General features: G+C 35.9%; 1 protein-coding gene across 1 annotated transcript in view; it reads right to left on the bottom strand.

The window, feature by feature from the left end:
• Nucleotides 1-12,351, bottom strand: part of plx (PTB_TBC1D1_like and TBC domain-containing protein plx) — a 403,577-nt gene that overhangs the window by 190,251 nt on the left and 200,975 nt on the right. The gene's annotated exons all lie outside the window — the stretch shown is intronic.

The raw sequence follows: 12,351 nt of genomic DNA, 5'->3' as shown, positions 1-12,351 counted from the left end.
ATAACTATTGCCATCGTGCATTGGTCAGCTAGCAGAAGGCACCCGGTTTCTTAAATACCCTTGACATATCCACGGAGGCCGGCCGAGAGAGTCAGCAGTTTCGGAGAGCCGCAGCAGGCCGATCTGAAAACCACAATGATGAGGAAAGGATGGTGAGGGAGGGAAGGATGTGACGAGAATGAGTGGGATTCCATAAGTCTGATAAAGTTACCTGATTTTAATCCATAGGAATGAGAGGAAAAACCCCGAAAAAACCTCACCCAGGCAACTCGTCCCAAGCGGGGAATCGAACCCCGGCCCGCTACCACTAGACCACAGCAGTGGACCTATGGGTGTTTAATACACTTCAAACTGAAGCGGTCTTCAGCACAGGACGGAGGATGTCTCATGTCTTAGGAGGATTCGAACACTCACAGCGTTGAAGATACGTCATAATCGCTGCGTACACCAACACCGGGATCAGAGAATGAAGTTTAATTCTAAACTGTACTTTAACGATACGACAAACCCAGCACATCTCTCACGCATCCCGCACGTGGATAGTTTCTTTCCCAACAGCTTGTAGCAATCTACGAACGTTGACCACTACCTGGTCAACACTCGCAAAGTAGGACGATCTGATTTACAGTGCGCTACTCGCCAGATCGAACAAATACAGACGTGACTACCAATTTGTTGCTCTTCTTTGCCTGATGGTGCAACGTGAAATGTTTGCATTTCTCTGTCAGCGAAATATGTTTATAAACTCCAACATCTGTATTACATCCGTCACGAAGAAATAATATTAATCCTGAACGATCCAAACAAATAAACCAGGTTCCCTCGCCCCGCGCTTAGTCTTGTTACAATACTACCAACCGGCTCTTGATATTCTTTTTCCATTGGCAATACCAGGTAGAGTTGAGCTTAAACGATATTTTCAAGTATCTGTGACAACTGTGACTGTGACAATTAAATATCTGTGACTTTTATCTGTGATTTTGTCACACCGATATTTTATATCGCTAAGTAAGCACAATATGCATGAATTATACCGATATTTTGTCACACCGATAAAAATTAACAGGAAATATTGAAGAGCAGTGCAATGTGAATACGATTTCTCTATACACGCCACACTTCAGTGGTTTATATGGGAAAATCCAACAAATAAATTATGTACATGTACCATTAACAAATAAATACTAATCTAACTGAACAGTAACATGTAAAAAGTTAACCTTATATACCAAGAGGTTATATCGTAGTTGATTGTAGATATGGAATCAGTTGATAATTTTTAATGTAGTTGGGTACGGAGAAATTGAGGTTATGTGATTATCCTAATCGTTTTAAAAATTGATCCTTTTTATTGTATATAATATAATCGATAAATTATTTTAAGTCGTGCATTAACATTATAATATTGAGTCAGAATAAAAATTAACGAAACATAAGTATTCGGAAAAACAATAGAAAATAATTACAGAACAAGACAGTTGTTCAGACAGGATTTTACACAAGATAAAGTATTGTAATCACTATATCATTTATAATAAGATGGTGAAACTAGCGCTGAAGTAGTTTCGGCAATTTCGGATGTGAAAATCATTGCATTTATAAGGGATTTTTTTGTGGAGAGACAGTTCCTCGGGTTAAACTAGCGCTGAGGTAGTTTCGGTGATTTCGGAAGTGAAAATCGTTGAATTTGATTGTTTGTGGAGATGCAGTTGATCGTATATCCAAGGCATAACAAAGCCTAAACTAACCAAACCTAACCTGTCACAGATTCGTATATGCAAGGTGTATAAGGGGAATACGAAGGAAACTACCTCAAGGTTAGTTTAGCCAAATAAGTTTTATCTCGTTCGGTTTTAATTCTGTAGGTGCTGTTGTCGGCTTGTGAGAAATGCTTCGAAAGTTCGGAAGAGCATAACGTTCAGTGACACGGAGTGAACTAACATGATTTACGTTTGATACCCCTTATTTTCAAATGTAATTAATTATCCCATTTATGTGTAAGTGTAGGTCTATTTTAAAAGTGTGCAAGGGCAATGAGAACGATTTGTTGGAACAGTGTCTGCTAGATGTCAGATCTTTTTGGAATTTATAAAATTGACAATTTTTGCTAACTACCCCATATTATTATATTTAAAAGTTGAAAATTACTTGCAAGTTGATGATTTTAACAATATCTAGATAAATATCACTAAATATCAAGTTTAGAACATTGATTAGGCCTATTTGGGTGAAATAACACCCCACACGAGTACCAATGTTAGGAAGCACTGTGCGATTTCCTAAGAGTTAATAACCATAAACAACATACCGGCAATGAACTTATTACAAATAATTTTATTTTAAGTTTAATTATTTTAATTAATACTACCCTGCACTGTTCGTGTTAGAGCTATACATTAAAACTGGATCATACATAAATGAGAGAAGTACATGTAAAGTTATTAAAATAATGTTGGCTCCTGTAACTATTCTGTTTGTAATTAATAGTATAACTAAAAAAAATATTGTTACTGCGTAAAAATTGAGTGGAAAATCTTATACATTAATATATATTCACAGTAATATGAAAATGTGAAGCTCTCGGGGGAATATATAAAATATTTATAAAACATATATTCAGACTTAATATGAAAACAAAATGTCAGATTCATGATTATATTATTATAATGCCGCTAATAACTTTGCAACACATCATCACTTTGAAAAAAATAATATTGAACAAAATATCACGAAAAAATAATCAAATACCACCGCCCGATTGCTGTTATTGTATCATGCGCATGCGCAAACCCACGACGTAGAGGAGAAAATATCAGTCGCAGACGTTGCAACAGTCACAGAGTACTGAATACGGAGCAGATTTCGATAGCGATATTTTGTCACAGATATTTCGCGTCATCAGTCACAGGTTTATCTGTGACAAAAAAATACCTGTGACAAAATATCGGTTTGTGAAATATCGGCCATCTCTAATACCAGGAGAGAATTGATTTCTTGTCTTAATAAATTATAGAGTTATGCCCCTGATCACATAATTATAACAGATTGATCGGCTTTATACACTTTAAAGACAACTTTTATCATTTTCACTATGCTGCCATCTAGCGACTGCAAAAGAAGTCACGTTATAAACTCTTTCAAGTCTAATGTGAAACAACCTATTTTAAAATGCACAGTGTCCCAGAATATATATTATAATTCACAATTGTAACTAGCTTATAAAGTAATCATGTCATTTAATTTATCATCTCGTTTAAGTACGTATTTATGTTCGATAATCCTCTGGCTTATCCACAAATACTTTTCTTAAGAATCACGGTTCTGATTGGTTCAGATCTGAAGCATATTTTACCATTATTGGCAGAAAGTATGATGACGTAACATACGTGAAATTAGTAATCAGGGTTAATATGTCATTTTGTTTGTCGTCCTCTGTGGTCTAGCGATCACCAAGTTAGCCAACGAATCTGAGGTTCGCAGATTCAAATCTGGCCGAGGGAATGAGTTTTAATTAGCAAAAAAATTCTCAACATGATTTCTTTCGGAACGAAAGTAGACCTAATGCGAAGAGATCCGTATCATAATATTTACGATAAGTAAAAGAAATCTATACCTCATAAAAGGCGCCACAGGTATTTGCCCGCCTTTTCTCGCCCACATTCAATTTCATGATCATGATCATGATCATCATGATCATCATCATCATCATCAACATCTTCATGTGGGTTCCTAAGTGGAAATTAGAGCCACTGAACTCTATTCTTAGTCATGGCTTTCGCTTCATTCCATGATTTCCCCTACTTATTTAAGTTCTATTTCTATTTATTTAAATTATCGGTACATCAATAATTTGCTGCAATTTCTAAGGAATTGTTCAAAAAACCCACCAACGACTTTAATGCGCTTTTCAATTCTCTGCAACAGCGATTTTGATAATTTGTATGGCTCTCAATCAATCAATAAATGCAATCAATAAGCTTACTGTAAGTCATCTATTTCGCCTTCATAACTTTTGCAACGTTTTTATGCGTAACATTCAAACAGCTGTATCTCCACACCCACTGAAATTTGGATACGTGTTTAAATGAACCTTTTAACTCGAAACAGTTTATACTATAACCTCCTAAAATATTTACTATTCCTCAAACACCCGGTATACAGAATTTTTTATGTGGCTCTTTATAGATATTTTACACGTCTCTAATTTTTTTTTTTTTTTTTTGAAATTACATTAACGGATACCTGGAGGGATTCTTCCGACGTGGTGTAAGCATGATGCCAATTCCACCTAAAGTCCTAAGACCTAAGAAAATAAAGCACAAATATACATGAGGCAGTATTCGATCGCTTTTGCGGAACGATACAGCCGTATTCATAGACATTTTTAGCGCGGGCTTCTGGTGGATGATCAGCGTTTTTCGTATTCATAAACCAGTGTTAGCGATAGGATAGGATTTGAATTCTGTACTAGTAACCACTGGATAGCCGGGGCTAGCTTGGTATACTCATAGCGCGTGCTGCGAAATGTCTATGAATAGCACCCTGTAAGACTAAGTGACTTAGCCCTTGGGTATATTACGGCCAGCATTTACATAAACATCACTGTACAAAAGTTAACAACAGGGAAGAAAGGGTAGGACTAGCGTGGTAGCCACCAACGTAGCTCAGTCGGCTAAGGCACTTGCCTGCCGACCTAGAGTTGCACTCGGCGCGGGTTCGATTCCCGCTTTGGCTGATTACCTGGTTGGGTTTTTCCGAGGTTTTCCCCAACCGTAAGGCAAATGTCAGGTAATCTATGGCAAATCCTCGGCCTCAACTCGCCAAATACCATCTCGCTTTCACCAATTTCGTCGACGCTAAATAACCTCACAGTTCATACAGCGTCGTTAAATAACCAAGTGAAAAATAAACTAGCGTGGTGGAGAGTGGAAATTTGAAGATTTTAAAAAATAGAAGAGGAGAGATAGGAAAAGATACATATGTCCTTAAAGTAATCAAAAAGAAAACACGTTACACATTCTACTATCTCGCCCAGAAAATGAAAGAACAATAAAAAATTTTATTCAGCGGTCATTACTACAATTAAATGTAGAAACAGCATATAGGAAGTTATACAGAGCAGTAAACAGAAGAAAACTGAGGTAATTCGGAAAATTTTTGTATGCAGTAAAAAAAAATGGGAAGAGAAAACTAAGGTATAAACATATGTATCTAAATTAGAAATAGTAATTAAAGGGAAAGAGGTTTTGTTAAGAAATAACTATAATAATTGTACATAGTACGGAATATAGTAATACAATAATAATAATAATAATAATAATAATAATAATAATAATCCGTGGCTCTACAGCCCGTGAAGGACCTAGACTGACCAGCCGGCTGCTGGCCTCACGCCCACATACCGAAGCAGAGGTGGACGATCATCCAACCAGAATGGAGGTATCGTGTGGTTAGCACGATGATCCCCCCAGAAGTTACAGCTGGCATTCGCAACCGGATTTCGCTACATATCGTAGCTCCCGAAGTGCATCACGATGCTGGGTGGACACCAGTCCCATACAATGGCCGAAATTTCATGAGAAAATTTCTTCCCCCATGAGGACTCGAACCAGCGCGCATTCCGTAACGCAAGTCCTAAGCAGGATGCCTTACGCCACGGCGCGGGACGGAATATAGTATAGGATTAATTATTATTAGTAAATGTAGTTAAGGGTGGGTTCTTGGAAAACAGAAATGTAACAGAACAACTTTAGTAAAAGTATGCATTTTCCTATAGAGAAAAGAATATAAGTGATAAATAGGTACATTTATTCACCAAAATATGATTTTTAAAATCGCCGACCAACATTTTCTAAGAATATTATTCTTTTGGAAGTGTTTCAGAATGCTCTGTGCGATATGTACTTTCCATATAAAGCCGCGCTCTATTAATAAGTCAGTAAGTAGATCGCAGTGAATATAAAGTTGTGAAGGTTAGACTGCTTCCAAACTTTTACCAAGTCAAGATTCTTCAGCTATAAGTAGCATCTAGCGACAATGTGTCACTTTTCCATGTAGTTTCTCTTTCCGTAAGCTGCTTGTACCACTCCCTAGTCTAATTCTGAGGAAATCAATAATCGTCACTTACATCGTACTTTAAACAAGATAGGAAACTGCATTTACATTGTAATTAACGTGTTGTAATTTGCTGTTTCATCTACTTATTCACTTCTACAAAACCGCATAACTTTTCAGGCATAAATATTAGTTTAAGAGAAAAGACGTAATTAGATTTTCATTATAATGTACCGGTAAGGAAAAAAAAAATTGAGATTTTAAGAAAAATTCCTTCGTTGACAGAATTCGTGGAAAAGAAATTCTTTAGGTTTTGTACGACTCAAAATTAATTACTTATGTCTACTGTCGGTGACTCAGAAGAAGACGAGAGCGGACTGAGGAGGAAGGGATCTGAACAGATAACGTAAGACAACACGTGCAATATTTGTACTGCAGTAAGCAGAAACATTAGGTCTCCTTCTGTTCAACTTAGCTTTAATTTCCATACGCATTGTTACTCATGTTTCCTGCACGAGTAATAACCTGGCTACTGGGATGCTTATCTGAGCGATGTTTATAATAATCAACAGCGATAGTCAAGGTCACATTCTTTCCGCTCGTCTTCTCCTGAGTAACGGACAGTACATTATGTACTATTATATGGATCGGGAACATGGAGCTTAACTAAAAAGGAAAACAACAAATCCATAAATTGTCTAGACATCACAATAACAAAAGTCGACAACAAACACACATTCAAAGTCTACAGAAAACCAACAACAACAACAACAACACACACAACACATCCAATCACCCAACACAACACAAACAAGCTGCATTCCGAACAATGGTACACAGACTACTCAACATACCAATGAACCAACATGATTACAAAGAAGAGCTAAACAAAATCAAATACACAGCACAAGAAAACGGATACAACCCCAACATAATAGACAACATAATACGAAAGACAAAAAATAATCACAAAAAACATAAGAATACAACACAAACACAAGAACACAAAAAATGCATCACACTAACACACGAAAACAAAACCACACACACAAGATTGCAACCTCATTCAAGAAATAAAATTACAACATCGCATACAGAACAATTAATACTCTACAAACCATCTCAACACACAAACAATACAAACAAACACAACCACACAGGCGTATACAAACTCAAATGTAACAACTGCAACAACTTCTACATAGGACAGACTGGCAGATCATTTCAAACAAGTTACAAATAACACATCATAGCCATAACAAAATCACAAAACACTTCCACAATGCAGAACACATCACAAATGCTAACCATACCTACAGAGACTTCAACACAGACATGGAAATTCTACACATCCAACTAAAAAGCCAGAAACTAAACACACTAGAACAACACGAAATATACAGACACACAAAAACACATCCAAATGAAATTCTCAACACACAATTCAATTTCAGAACACACACACTCTTTGACTCCACATTACGCTACACAAACACACCCCTACAGGAAACAAAACAAAAGGCGCCAAGACCAGCAACGACTAGTTCTGATGATGGCCAATAGCAGGCCGAAACATGCTAACAAGGTAATATAAAATTTAACACTTGAAAGATATATAATACGTTTTCCAAATCTAAAAAGGAAAAACACAAATTAATGGTTTTTGAAAACAAAGTGTTGAGGAAAATTTTGGGTCCAATTTTTGACCCACTTGAAAACAAGTGGAAAATTCGACATAATAATCATATTCACATACCGGTACTTTATTATCATAAAGCTGTAAAATTTCTATATACGTATATGTGCCATATTTGTCCTATTTTAAGAGTCTAGATCGGTAAGTCTATTCCTAACTGCGCCGGAGGGCAGGCGCCACTTCCTAGTCTGCGCAGAGTACAAGCTCACGATAAAAAAAAAAAAGAGAGATGCTTATGTTCCTGTACATTTCGCAGAACTGAATGAGTGAGGATGTGGCTGCTAACAAAGAGAGTTGGGTCAATTCCAGGACCTCCAGAAAGTCGGCCAGTTAGACTACAACAAGTCGGTTCAATGCTCTGACATCCTGATTCAATGCAGAAGCAGATATTTCCTCATGTGGTTGATGGAATTGTGTAGGAAGTTGTCTACGTTAACTGAAATGCTTGTGTGGCTTGCACATACGACATAATACGAGTAATTATAGTGTGACGATCGTCTAACAGTAGCATCATCCATATCACCATCATCAGTGTCAAGATTATCACAGTAACGAAACATCCTTGTCAACAATACTTGAATCAATCATCAGGGTGTAAACGATATTAGCAGTCAAAAAACTTATTATTTATCTATTTATACTGGCAGAGTTAAGGTGTTAAGGCCATAGGGCTTCTCTTACACTCTACTAAGTCACAAAGTACAGAGACAGTGAAATTTAGCAGAAAGTTAAAGAACAAAAATACTAACATATTACAGAAAATAATAACATAACAAGAGTTGACACTGTATAAAAAGAAAATAACATCATAGGCTAATAGAAAAAAAGTAAAATACAGATCTAAAGACCAGAATATACCACAAGCAACTCAATTAGTACAAATAGTTAACAGGGAAAACGTAGGGGTGAATAAAACAAGTGGAATGCAATAAAAAAAATTCAAATAAAAGTCACAATCAAAAGGCTATGACAGTAAATTAATCTGGTGAACAATAGTGTTCAGTGTTGGTGAACAAAAAAGGAATATTGAATTGCAAAAGTGCAATTTTAGTTTCTTTTTGAAACTAGATAATGTCCGATAGTCTATGACATTCTGTGCTGGTGATATAATACAAATAACTCATGAAAAAAATCACAAAGTTTTCCTGTATCTGTCAAAGTTTTCCCAGAAAAAAAAGTACTTTGTGAATCTAACGTTTCTGAAAAAGATAATAGAGTCAATATTTACTTTGCCCGATATGTACATTAAAGCAGTCGTTTGTTACTCCGTTGTATATCGTTATCTGCTGGGGACAATGCCATTCAAGTTCAGTCGAAATTTACACAAATAATTACGCTACTATCAATCTTAAAAACATGGCATTTTACAAATTAAGAAATAACTAAATTTCACTAGACATTTTGTTCAGTACACCAATATATCCTGTCTATATAATTGTAGCAGTTTATATCGTTCATATCCTGAATAACACCATATTTACTACTACTACATCCTTTGTTGGCCCGAAACCATTGGATTTTGATAAAAACAGTTGAAATTCATGGTAGCGAAATGAACCCCGAGGAACCAAAGCTGAAAAGTGTCTAATACTTCAAATTCGTTGAGGAAAAACTACGGAAAAATTCCAAATAGGGAATTTGTTCCAACCAGGATTTGAATCCGGGCCCGTTAGTTTCGTAGTCAAACATGCTCTCCACTACTCCATAGTGGTGAGCAAGGACAGCACTTTATACCGATATTTATTTTTTATTTGCATTAATATAATGAACATACTTGAATAATATCGACAAGAAGTCGACCTGGTTGGCGAATTGATATGGCGCTGGCCTTCTATGCCCAAGGTTGCGGGTTCGATCCCGGGCCAGGTCGATGGCATTTAAGTGTGCTTAAATGCGACAGGCTCATGTCAGTAGATTTACTGGCATGTAAAAGAACTCCTGCGGGACAAAATTCCGGCACATCCGGCGACGCTGATATAACCTCTGCAGTTGCGAGCGTCGTTAAATAAAACATAACATTTAACATTCGACAAGAACAATGCGTGTGCCTGAAACTTATCGCTTCGTTTATTTAGCAACTGTACATTCCACGATCTTAGGAGGCAGTTTGTACTTGACAGTGATTGCAAGATAAGTTATCTCATCATGACTCAAGAGTTGTACTATCGATATGTTCCATAAACAATGTGAACAAACATTAAAAGAACGAACCTGTAACATTCATGTATTAGTTTGTTGAAAGTGCTTCGTGTCATCTGAACTGATAAGTATGACATCACAAAGGAAATTTCGCGGTATCATTTGAAGGGTTCTTTAAAAAACAACTATAGTCCAAAAACATTAATTTTCAAGAGCAAAAAACTATCTGGCATCGGGTGTCGTTGACACTTCAAGTATGAAATTCATAATGCTATTTCGAAAGGTGTTATAAAAACTTGGGAAAACTGAAGTATATTTATAACTCAAATTGCCTCAGAGCTGTCTAGATTCAAAACCCCGTAAATGCAATTTTTGCACATTTTCATGTTTTTATACCATTTGAATCTGTATAATGAATACTAATACAAACTTACAACTGACTTTTAAGGAACCCGAAGGTTCATTACCGCCCTCACATAAGCCCGCCATAGGTCCCTATCCTGTGCAAGATTAATCCATTCTCTATCATCAACTCCCACCTCCCTCAAATCCATTTTAATATAATCCTCCCATCTACGTCTCGGCCTCCCCAAAGGTCTTTTTCCCCTCCGGCCTCCCAACTAACACTCTATATGCATTTCTGGATTCGCCCATACGTGCTACATGCCCTGCCCATCTCAAACGTCTGGATTTAAATGATTTGGATGAAAATTGACTTCAGTTTCAAAATCCCCTATAGAACGTAAAACTTACAAAAATGTTATATTCAAAACTTCTCTATCAACAAAGAGCCAATCGGTGATGAGAATGCGGTCACGTGCCAATATGGAGTTATGCATTCTGTTGTATCAGCGACGTATTCACACATAAAACTTACAGCTGTGTCTTCGACACAGCCCACACAGACTGTTTCCATCAGTTTTTCAAACGCAATATCAAATTAAGACTGGACATAAAAAGGCTGTAAGTGCCAAAGAGACAAACTGTAGAAAACAGGACTTTTTTGTGCGACTAACAATGTAATATCATACGTTTTGCACATCTGCGGAAGAAGCTAGATTCTAAATACAATTATAATGAGATTTATCATTTTCCTAAGAGGGTTGAGCCAGAGACATACTCTTTTCTCTGGAAAACTAATTTTCAACGATATTGGCACTTACAGCCTTTTTATGTAAAGTCTTCAAATGTTTCAGTTCTGTTCATTAATAAAGTGCTTCGTTATTCACATTTTTTCTTTCAGTCTTTAATTAATCGCAATAAAATCAAATCCACCGTGTAAATATGTACAAAAGTGGAAATAAGGACACATTACATTCTTTCCATGGCAACCTTATAGTAAGTAGCAGTTCTACAAGCTGGAACATGTTCAGCGAACTATTTTTAAAAGTGTAATAAAAACTTTGTCCAGTGAATTAAATATAAACTAGTGGCTTGTGCAGCAAATGCTGCAAACTAAGTTCATTAGACATTCAAATAAATTTTTTTCAGATTCATTTTCAATGAAGAATACCAGATATTTTGAAAGTTATTTGCTTCCGTAATAATGTAACATACTCTCTCTGAATGGTTTTTTTATGCCAAATACTTTTTCTTGAATCTATCCATCTTCAGTTTTTGAGTTTCAACGCGAAAACGCAAGTAACAATGTCAGGACGATCAGTGGGTTTTTCATGTGGGAGTAAAGCAATAGCTATTTCAGGTCATTGTGGATTGTAGATGAAAGTTAAAGAAAAAGTCAGGTTTGCTATGCTTTCGAACAATAGACATAGCATCTTGGTATAATTGCTGCATGTAGAGCTTGAAATGTAAAGGGTAAAATCATTTTATTCTGTTAAGAGATCTTGCTGAAATGATCGGGAGACTACATAATTTTGTAGGCTTCTTATTTTATCAGTAAGTAATACCTTTTGGTCTTTCCTTAGGAACTGTAATTTTTGCGCTCTATCGAACCAATATTGAAGAGAATGACGCGTATAAATATCTACACCACACCGCCACTAAGTATATGAAAAAAAAAAAGCCCAACCCCACTTGATTAATAACTATAAAAATATTTGATTTTTAATAACAATATTATTATCTTACGTAAGTTTTGCAGTTATATACTACATAGCCGCCACTCAGTAAATTATAGAAATGAAGATCTAATTTAAAATATTCTCTACATCTACTTACAAAATCCCAAAACGTTTCACTTTCATAACATCAATATAGCATTAATATGTATAATTAATGAAAAATAGTCACAACATGGTATTAACTATAATAATATTTCATTTCTAATGGTAATAATGTGATCAAACCACCTCAAGTTTTGTAGATTTTAATATCCAATACACAGCTGTACACAGAAAATTACACACCACAAAATCAGACCTGTAAATTATGTTTAGTAAGTCGAGAAGTTTTTAATAACCAATTGAATTTGAGCTCTAAATATGTCAGTAATCCTGCAGGTC

Source organism: Periplaneta americana, chromosome 6, assembly GCF_040183065.1.
Source record: "Periplaneta americana isolate PAMFEO1 chromosome 6, P.americana_PAMFEO1_priV1, whole genome shotgun sequence".
Taxonomy (NCBI): domain Eukaryota; kingdom Metazoa; phylum Arthropoda; class Insecta; order Blattodea; family Blattidae; genus Periplaneta; species Periplaneta americana.
Note: the sequence above shows the minus strand (reverse complement) of the source record. Positions and strands in the feature narration are given on the sequence as shown.